The sequence below is a fragment of the Mixophyes fleayi genome, unplaced genomic scaffold, assembly GCF_038048845.1.
Source record: "Mixophyes fleayi isolate aMixFle1 unplaced genomic scaffold, aMixFle1.hap1 Scaffold_171, whole genome shotgun sequence".
NCBI classification, from domain to species: Eukaryota; Metazoa; Chordata; class Amphibia; order Anura; family Limnodynastidae; genus Mixophyes; species Mixophyes fleayi.
Window position 1 is genome coordinate 77,501 of NW_027446046.1, and position 7,500 is coordinate 85,000.

Sequence of the window (7,500 nt, forward strand, 5' to 3'; positions counted from 1 at the left end):
TGGTTAGTACTTGGATGCGAGACCACCTGGGAATACCAGGTGCTGTAGGCCCTTTTTTTTTTCTCTCTTGTTCCGACTTCCTTCAATGCTGGTTTTGAGATGTATAAGAGATGTAGGTCAATATGAAACCAATACCTACAGCCCCACCACCCTGAACAAGCCCAATCTTGTCTGATCTTGAAAGCTAAGCAGGTCCGGGCCTGGTTAGTACTTTTTTTTTTATATCTTGTTCTGGCTTCCTTCAATGCTGGTTTTAAAATGTATAAGTGATGTAGGTCATTAGAAAACTAATACCTACAGCCACACCACCCTGAACAAGCCCAATCTCGTCTGATCTTGGAAGTTAAGCAGGGCCGGGCCTGGTTAGTACTTGGATGGGAGACCACCTGGGAATACCAGGTGCTGTAGGCCTTTTTTTTTTTCTCTCTTGTACCGGCTTCCTTCAATGCTTGTTTTTAGATGTATAAGAGATGTAGGTCAATAGGAAAACAATACCTACAGCCACACCACCCTGAACAAGCCCAATCTCATCTGATCTTGGAAGCTAAGCAGGGATGGGCCTGGTTAGTACTTGGATGGGGGACCACCTGGGAATACCAGGTGCTGTAGGCCTTTTTTTTTCTCTCTTGTTCCGGCTTCCTTCAATGCTGGTTTTGAGATTATAAGAGATGTAGGTCAATAGGAAACCAAAACCTACAGCTACACATCTCTAAACAAGCCCAATCTCGCTTGATCTTGGAAGCTAAGCAGGGCCAAGCCTGTTTAGTACTTGGATGGGAGACCACCTGGGAATACCAGGTGCTGTAGGCTTTTTCTTTTTCTCTCTTGTTCCGGCTTCCTTCAATGCTGGTTTTTAGATATATAAGAGATGTAAGTCAATAGGAAACCAATACCTACAGCCACACCACCCTGGACAAGCCTGATCTTGGAAGCTAAGCAGAGCCAGGACTGGTTAGTACTTGGATGGGGACCACCTGGAAATACCAGGTGCTGTAGGCTTTTTTTTTTCTCTCTTGTTCCGGCCTCCTTCAATGCTGGTTTTGAGATGTATAAGAGATGTAGGTCAATAGGAAACCAATACCTACAGCCACACCACCCTGGACAAGCCCAATCTTGTCTGATCTTGAAAGCTAAGCAGGTCTGGGCCTGGTTAGTACTTTTTTTTTTCTCTCTTGTTCTGGCTTCCTTCAATGCTGGTTTTAAAAGGTATAAGTGATGTAGGTCATTAGGAAACCAATACCTACAGCCACACCACCCTGGACAAGCCCAATCTCGTCTGATCTTGGAAGCTAAGCAGGGCCGGGCCTGGTTAGTACTTGGCTCAGAGACCAACTGAGAATACCAGGTGCTGTAGGCCTTTTTTTTTTTCTCTCTTGTTCCGGCTTCCTTCAATGCTTGTTTTTAGATGTATAAGAGATGTAGGTCAATAGGAAAACAATACCTACAGCCACAGCACCCTGAACAGCCACAATCTCGTATGATCTTGGAAGCTAAGCAGGGCTGGGCCTGGTTAGTACTTGGATGGGAGACCACCTGGAAATACCAGGTGCTGTAAGCTTTTTTTTTTCTCTCTTGTTCCGGCCTTCTTCAATGCTGGTTTTGAGATGTATAAGAGATGTAGGTCAATAAGAAAACAATACCTACTGCCACACCATCCTGAACAAGCCCAATCTCATCTGATCTTGGAAGCTAAGCAGAGCCAGGCCTGGTTAGTACTTGGATGGGAGACCACCTGGGAATACCAGGTGCTGTAGGCCTTTTTTTCTTCTCTCTTGTTCCGGCTTCCTTCAATGCTGGTTTTTAGATGTATAAGAGATGTAGGTCAATAGGAAAACAATACATACAGCCGCACCACCCTGAACAAGCCCAATCTCGTCTGATCTTGGAAGCTAAGCAGGGACAAGCCTGGTTAGTACTTGGATGGGAGACCACCTGGGAATACCAGGTGCTGTAGGCCTTTTTTTTTTCTCTCTTGTTCCGGCTTCCTTCAATGCTGGTTTTTAGATGTATAAGAGATGTAGGTCAATAGGAAACCAATACCTACATCCACACCACCCTGAACAAGCAAAATCTCGTCTGATCTTGGAAGCTAAGCAGAGCAGGGGCTGGTTAGTACTTGGATGCGAAACCACCTGGGAATACCAGGTGCTGTAGGCCCTTTTTTTTTTCTCTCTTGTTCCGACTTCCTTCAATGCTGGTTTTGAGATGTATAAGAGATGTAGGTCAATACAAAACCAATACCTACAGCCCCACCACCCTGAACAAGCCGAATCTCGTCTGATCTTGAAAGCTAAGCAGGTCCGGGCCTGGTTAGTACTTTTTTTTTTAAATCTTGTTCTGGCTTCCTTCAATGCTGGTTTTAAAATGTATAAGTGATGTAGGTCATTAGGAAACCAATACCTACAGCCACACCACCCTGAACAAGCCCAATCTCATCTGATCTTGGAAGCTAAGCAGGGCCGGGCCTGGTTAGTACTTGGATGGGAGACCACCTGGGAATACCAGGTGCTGTAGGCCTTTTTTTTTTTCTCTCTTGTTCCGGCTTCCTTCAATGCTTGTTTTTAGATGTATAAGAGATGTAGGTCAATAGGAAAACAATACCTACAGCCACACCACCCTGAACAAGCCCAATCTCGTCTGATCTTGGAAGCTAAGCAGGGCTGGGCCTGGTTAGTACTTGGATGGGAGACCACCTGGAAATACCAGGTTCTGTAGGCTTTTTTTTTTTCTCTCTTGTTCCGGCCTCCTTCAATGCTGATTTTGAGATGTATAAGAGATGTAGGTCAATAGGAAAACAATACCTACAGCCACACCACCCTGAACAAGCCCAATCTCGTCTGATCTTGGAAGCTAAGCAGAGCCGGGCCTGGTTAGTACTTGGATGGGAGACCACCTGGGAATACCAGGTGCTGTAGGCCTTTTTTATCTTCTCTCTTGTTCCGGCTTCCTTCAATGCTGTTTTCTAGATGTATAAGAGATGTAGGTCAATAGGAAAACAATACCTACAGCCACACCACCCTGAACAAGCCCAATCTCGTCTGATCTTGGAAGCTAAGCAGGGACGGGCCTGGTTAGTACTTGGATGGGAGACTACCTGGGAATACCAGGTGCTGTAGGCCTTTTTTTTTTCTCTCTTGTTCCGGCTTCCTTCAATGCTGGTTTTGAGATTATAAGAGATGTAGGTCAATAGGAAACCAAAACCTACAGCTACACATCTCTAAACAAGCCCAATCTCGCTTGATCTTGGAAGCTAAGCAGGGCCAGGCCTGGTTAGTACTTGGATGGGAGACCACCTGGGAATACCAGGTGCTGTAGGCTTTTTTTTTTTCTCTCTTGTTCCGGCTTCCTTCAATGCTGGTTTTTAGATGTATAAGAGATGTAAGTCAATAGGAAACCAATACCTACAGCCACACCACCCTGAACAAGCCTGATCTTGGAAGCTAAGCAGAGCCAGGCCTGGTTAGTATTTGGATGCGAGACCACCTGGGGATACCAGGTGCTGTAGGCCCTTTTTTTTTTCTCTCTTGTTCCGACTTCCTTCAATGCTGGTTTTGAGATGTATAAGAGATGTAGGTCAATAAGTCCCCAATACCTACAGCCACACCACCCTGAACAAGCCCAATCTCGTCTGATCTTGGAAGCTAAGCAGGGCTGGGCCTGGTTAGTACTTGGATGGGAGACCACCTGGAAATACCAGGTGCTGTAGGATTTTTTTTTTTCTCTCTTGTTCCGGCCTCCTTCAATGCTGGTTTTGAGATGTATAAGAGATGTAGGTCAATAGGAAACCAATACCTACAGCCACACCACCCTGAACAAGCCCAATCTCGTCTGATCTTGGAAGCTAAGCAGAGCCGGGCCTGGTTAGTACTTGGATGGGAGACCACCTGGGAATACCAGGTGCTGTAGGCCTTTTTTTCTTCTCTCTTGTTCCGGCTTCCTTCAATGCTGGTTTCTAGATGTATAAGAGATGTAGGTCAATATTAAAACAATACCTACAGCCGCACCACCCTGAACAAGCCCAATCTCGTCTGATCTTGGAAGCTAAGCAGGGACGAGCCTGGTTAGTACTTGGATGGGAGACCACCTGGGAATACCAGGTGCTGTAGGCCTTTTTTTTTTCTCTCTTGTTCCGGCTTCCTTAAATGCTGGTTTTTAGATGTATAAGAGATGTAGGTCAATAGGAAACCAATACCTACATCCACACCACCCTGAACAAGCCCAATCTCGTCTGATCTTGGAAGCTAAGCAGAGCCGGGGCTGGTTAGTACTTGGATGGGAGACCACCTGGGAATACCAGGTGCTGTAGGCCCTTTTTTTTTTCTCTCTTGTTCCGACTTCCTTCAATGCTGGTTTTGAGATGTATAAGAGATGTAGGTCAATATGAAACCAATACCTACAGCCCCACCACCCTGAACAAGCCCAATCTCGTCTGATCTTGAAAGCTAAGCAGGTCCGGGCCTGGTTAGTACTTTTTTTTTTATATCTTGTTCTGGCTTCCTTCAATGCTGGTTTTAAAATGTATAAGTGATGTAGGTCATTAGAAAACCAATACCTACAGCCACACCACCCTGAACAAGCCCAATCTCGTCTGATCTTGGAAGCTAAGCAGGGCCGGGCCTGGTTAGTACTTGGATGGGAGACCACCTGGGAATACCAGGTGCTGTAGGCCTTTTTTATCTTCTCTCTTGTTCCGGCTTCCTTCAATGCTGTTTTCTAGATGTATAAGAGATGTAGGTCAATAGGAAAACAATACCTACAGCCACACCACCCTGAACAAGCCCAATCTCGTCTGATCTTGGAAGCTAAGCAGGGACGGGCCTGGTTAGTACTTGGATGGGAGACTACCTGGGAATACCAGGTGCTGTAGGCCTTTTTTTTTTCTCTCTTGTTCCGGCTTCCTTCAATGCTGGTTTTGAGATTATAAGAGATGTAGGTCAATAGCAAACCAAAACCTACAGCTACACATCTCTAAACAAGCCCAAACTCGCTTGATCTTGGAAGCTAAGCAAGGCCAGGCCTGGTTAGTACTTGGATGGGAGACCACCTGGGAATACCAGGTGCTGTAGGCTTTTTTTTTTTCTCTCTTGTTCCGGCTTCCTTCAATGCTGGTTTTTAGATGTATAAGAGATGTAAGTCAATAGGAAACCAATACCTACAGCCACACCACCCTGGACAAGCCTGATCTTGGAAGCTAAGCAGAGCCAGGCCTGGTTAGTATTTGGATGCGAGACCACCTGGGGATACCAGGTGCTGTAGGCCCTTTTTTTTTTCTCTCTTGTTCCGACTTCCTTCAATGCTGGTTTTGAGATGTATAAGAGATGTAGGTCAATAAGTCCCCAATACCTACAGCCACACCACCCTGAACAAGCCCAATCTCGTCTGATCTTGGAAGCTAAGCAGGGCTGGGCCTGGGTAGTACTTGGATGGGAGACCACCTGGAAATACCAGGTGCTGTAGGCTTTTTTTTTTCTCTCTTGTTCCGGCCTCCTTCAATGCTGGTTTTGAGATGTATAAGAGATGTAGGTCAATAGGAAACCAATACCTACAGCCACACCACCCTGAACAAGCCCAATCTCGTCTGATCTTGGAAGCTAAGCAGAGCCGGGCCTGGTTAGTACTTGGATGGGAGAACACCTGGGAATACCAGGTGCTGTAGGCCTTTTTTTCTTCTCTCTTGTTCCGGCTTCCTTCAATGCTGGTTTCTAGATGTATAAGAGATGTAGGTCAATAGAAAAACAATACCTACAGCCACACCACCCTGAACAAGCCCAATCTCGTCTGATCTTGGAAGCTAAGCAGGGACGGGCCTGGTTAGTACTTGGATGGGAGACCACCTGGGAATACCAGGTGCTGTAGGCCTTTTTTTCTTCTCTCTTGTTCCGGCTTCCTTCAATGCTGGTTTCTAGATGTATAAGAGATGTAGGTCAATAGGAAATCAATACCTACAGCCACACCACCCTGAACAAGCCCAATCTCGTCTGATCTTGGAAGCTAAGCAGGGCTGGGCCTGGTTAGTACTTGGATGGGAGACCACCTGGAAATACCAGGTGCTGTAGGCTTTTTTTTTTCTCTCTTGTTCCGGCCTCCTTCAATGCTGGTTTTGAGATGTATAAGAGATGTAGGTCAATAGGAAACCAATACCTATAGCCACACCACCATGAACAAGCCCAATCGAGTCTGATCTTGGAAGCTAAGCAGAGCCGGGCCTGGTTAGTACTTGGATGGGAGACCACCTGGGAATACCAGGTGCTGTAGGCCTTTTTTTCTTCTCTCTTGTTCCGGCTTCCTTCAATGCTGGTTTCTAGATGTATAAGAGATGTAGGTCAATAGGAAAACAATACCTACAGCCACACCACCCTGAACAAGCCCAATCTCGTCTGATCTTGGAAGCTAAGCAGGGACGGGCCTGGTTAGTACTTGGATGGGAGACCACCTGGGAATACCAGGTGCTGTAGGCCTTTTTTTTCTTCTCTCTTGTTCCGGCTTCCTTCAATGCTAGTTTCTAGATGTATAAGAGATGTAGGTCAATAGGAAAACAATACCTACAGCCACACCACCCTGAACAAGCCCAATCTCGTCTGATCTTGGAAGCTAAGCAGGGCTGGGCCTGGTTAGTACTTGGATGGGAGACCACCTGGGAATACCAGGTGCTGTAGGCCTTTTTTTTTTTTCTCTCTTGTTCCGGCTTCCTTCAATGCTTGTTTTTAGATGTATAAGAGATGTAGGTCAATAGGCAAACAATACCTACAGCCACACCACCCTGAACAAGCCCAATCTCATCTGATCTTGGAAGCTAAGCAGGGCTGGGCCTGGTTAGTACTTGGATGGGAGACCACCTGGGAATACCAGGTGCTGTAGGCCTTTTTTTCTTCTCTCTTGTTCCGGCTTCCTTCAATGCTGGTTTCTAGATGTATAAGAGATGTAGGTCAATAGGAAATCAATACCTACAGCCACACCACCCTGAACAAGCCCAATCTCGTCTGATCTTGGAAGCTAAGCAGGGCTGGGCCTGGTTAGTACTTGGATGGGAGACCACCTGGAAATACCAGGTGCTGTAGGCTTTTTTTTTTCTCTCTTGTTCCGGCCTCCTTCAATGCTGGTTTTGAGATGTATAAGAGATGTAGGTCAATAGGAAACCAATACCTACAGCCACACCACCCTGAACAAGCCCATTCTCGTCTGATCTTGGAAGCTAAGCAGAGCCGGGCCTGGTTAGTACTTGGATGGGAGACCACCTGGGAATACCAGGTGCTGTAGGCCTTTTTTTCTTCTCTCTTGTTCCGGCTTCCTTCAATGCTGGTTTCTAGATGTATAAGAGATGTAGGTCAATAGAAAAACAATACCTACAGCCACACCACACTGAACAAGCCCAATCTCGTCTGATCTTGGAAGCTAAGCAGGGACGTGCCTGGTTAGTACTTGGATGGGAGACCACCTGGAAATACCAGGTGCTGTAGGCTTTTTTTTTTCTCTCTTGTTCCGGCCTCCTTCAATGCTGGT

General features: G+C 46.3%; 16 non-coding genes and 15 pseudogenes across 16 annotated transcripts; all 31 read left to right on the plus strand.

The window, feature by feature from the left end:
* Positions 1-51, plus strand: part of LOC142117260 (5S ribosomal RNA) — a 119-nt pseudogene extending 68 nt beyond the window's left edge.
* A 241-nt stretch (positions 52-292) lies between these two features.
* On the plus strand, positions 293-411 carry LOC142117400 (5S ribosomal RNA). The gene has a single exon (XR_012682815.1). It is a non-coding gene; the product is annotated as a 5S ribosomal RNA (ribosomal RNA).
* Positions 412-493: 82 nt separating this feature from the next.
* LOC142117510 (5S ribosomal RNA) lies at positions 494-612 on the plus strand. The gene has a single exon (XR_012682916.1). It is a non-coding gene; the product is annotated as a 5S ribosomal RNA (ribosomal RNA).
* Positions 613-691: 79 nt separating this feature from the next.
* On the plus strand, positions 692-810 carry LOC142117315 (5S ribosomal RNA; annotated as a pseudogene).
* Positions 811-1,238: 428 nt separating this feature from the next.
* On the plus strand, positions 1,239-1,357 carry LOC142117878 (5S ribosomal RNA; annotated as a pseudogene).
* Positions 1,358-1,439: 82 nt separating this feature from the next.
* LOC142117249 (5S ribosomal RNA) lies at positions 1,440-1,558 on the plus strand (annotated as a pseudogene).
* Positions 1,559-1,638: 80 nt separating this feature from the next.
* On the plus strand, positions 1,639-1,757 carry LOC142117753 (5S ribosomal RNA; annotated as a pseudogene).
* An 81-nt stretch (positions 1,758-1,838) lies between these two features.
* On the plus strand, positions 1,839-1,957 carry LOC142117871 (5S ribosomal RNA; annotated as a pseudogene).
* Positions 1,958-2,398: 441 nt separating this feature from the next.
* Positions 2,399-2,517, plus strand: LOC142117436 (5S ribosomal RNA). The gene has a single exon (XR_012682848.1). It is a non-coding gene; the product is annotated as a 5S ribosomal RNA (ribosomal RNA).
* An 82-nt stretch (positions 2,518-2,599) lies between these two features.
* Positions 2,600-2,718, plus strand: LOC142117612 (5S ribosomal RNA; annotated as a pseudogene).
* Positions 2,719-2,799: 81 nt separating this feature from the next.
* LOC142117438 (5S ribosomal RNA) lies at positions 2,800-2,918 on the plus strand. The gene has a single exon (XR_012682850.1). It is a non-coding gene; the product is annotated as a 5S ribosomal RNA (ribosomal RNA).
* An 82-nt stretch (positions 2,919-3,000) lies between these two features.
* LOC142117454 (5S ribosomal RNA) lies at positions 3,001-3,119 on the plus strand. The gene has a single exon (XR_012682864.1). It is a non-coding gene; the product is annotated as a 5S ribosomal RNA (ribosomal RNA).
* An 80-nt stretch (positions 3,120-3,199) lies between these two features.
* Positions 3,200-3,318, plus strand: LOC142117223 (5S ribosomal RNA; annotated as a pseudogene).
* Positions 3,319-3,590: 272 nt separating this feature from the next.
* On the plus strand, positions 3,591-3,709 carry LOC142117459 (5S ribosomal RNA). Its single transcript, XR_012682869.1, has one exon. It is a non-coding gene; the product is annotated as a 5S ribosomal RNA (ribosomal RNA).
* Positions 3,710-3,790: 81 nt separating this feature from the next.
* Positions 3,791-3,909, plus strand: LOC142117439 (5S ribosomal RNA). Its single transcript, XR_012682851.1, has one exon. It is a non-coding gene; the product is annotated as a 5S ribosomal RNA (ribosomal RNA).
* Positions 3,910-3,990: 81 nt separating this feature from the next.
* LOC142117637 (5S ribosomal RNA) lies at positions 3,991-4,109 on the plus strand (annotated as a pseudogene).
* An 81-nt stretch (positions 4,110-4,190) lies between these two features.
* Positions 4,191-4,309, plus strand: LOC142117846 (5S ribosomal RNA; annotated as a pseudogene).
* A 241-nt stretch (positions 4,310-4,550) lies between these two features.
* On the plus strand, positions 4,551-4,669 carry LOC142117644 (5S ribosomal RNA). Its single transcript, XR_012682967.1, has one exon. It is a non-coding gene; the product is annotated as a 5S ribosomal RNA (ribosomal RNA).
* Positions 4,670-4,751: 82 nt separating this feature from the next.
* LOC142117456 (5S ribosomal RNA) lies at positions 4,752-4,870 on the plus strand. The gene has a single exon (XR_012682866.1). It is a non-coding gene; the product is annotated as a 5S ribosomal RNA (ribosomal RNA).
* Positions 4,871-4,950: 80 nt separating this feature from the next.
* LOC142117311 (5S ribosomal RNA) lies at positions 4,951-5,069 on the plus strand (annotated as a pseudogene).
* Positions 5,070-5,341: 272 nt separating this feature from the next.
* LOC142117369 (5S ribosomal RNA) lies at positions 5,342-5,460 on the plus strand. Its single transcript, XR_012682787.1, has one exon. It is a non-coding gene; the product is annotated as a 5S ribosomal RNA (ribosomal RNA).
* Positions 5,461-5,540: 80 nt separating this feature from the next.
* On the plus strand, positions 5,541-5,659 carry LOC142117677 (5S ribosomal RNA; annotated as a pseudogene).
* Positions 5,660-5,740: 81 nt separating this feature from the next.
* LOC142117802 (5S ribosomal RNA) lies at positions 5,741-5,859 on the plus strand. The gene has a single exon (XR_012682983.1). It is a non-coding gene; the product is annotated as a 5S ribosomal RNA (ribosomal RNA).
* Positions 5,860-5,940: 81 nt separating this feature from the next.
* On the plus strand, positions 5,941-6,059 carry LOC142117402 (5S ribosomal RNA). The gene has a single exon (XR_012682817.1). It is a non-coding gene; the product is annotated as a 5S ribosomal RNA (ribosomal RNA).
* An 80-nt stretch (positions 6,060-6,139) lies between these two features.
* Positions 6,140-6,258, plus strand: LOC142117857 (5S ribosomal RNA; annotated as a pseudogene).
* An 81-nt stretch (positions 6,259-6,339) lies between these two features.
* On the plus strand, positions 6,340-6,458 carry LOC142117815 (5S ribosomal RNA). Its single transcript, XR_012682984.1, has one exon. It is a non-coding gene; the product is annotated as a 5S ribosomal RNA (ribosomal RNA).
* An 82-nt stretch (positions 6,459-6,540) lies between these two features.
* On the plus strand, positions 6,541-6,659 carry LOC142117498 (5S ribosomal RNA). The gene has a single exon (XR_012682905.1). It is a non-coding gene; the product is annotated as a 5S ribosomal RNA (ribosomal RNA).
* Positions 6,660-6,742: 83 nt separating this feature from the next.
* LOC142117822 (5S ribosomal RNA) lies at positions 6,743-6,861 on the plus strand. Its single transcript, XR_012682985.1, has one exon. It is a non-coding gene; the product is annotated as a 5S ribosomal RNA (ribosomal RNA).
* An 81-nt stretch (positions 6,862-6,942) lies between these two features.
* On the plus strand, positions 6,943-7,061 carry LOC142117403 (5S ribosomal RNA). Its single transcript, XR_012682818.1, has one exon. It is a non-coding gene; the product is annotated as a 5S ribosomal RNA (ribosomal RNA).
* Positions 7,062-7,141: 80 nt separating this feature from the next.
* Positions 7,142-7,260, plus strand: LOC142117640 (5S ribosomal RNA; annotated as a pseudogene).
* An 81-nt stretch (positions 7,261-7,341) lies between these two features.
* LOC142117843 (5S ribosomal RNA) lies at positions 7,342-7,460 on the plus strand (annotated as a pseudogene).
* Positions 7,461-7,500: the final 40 nt, after the last annotated feature.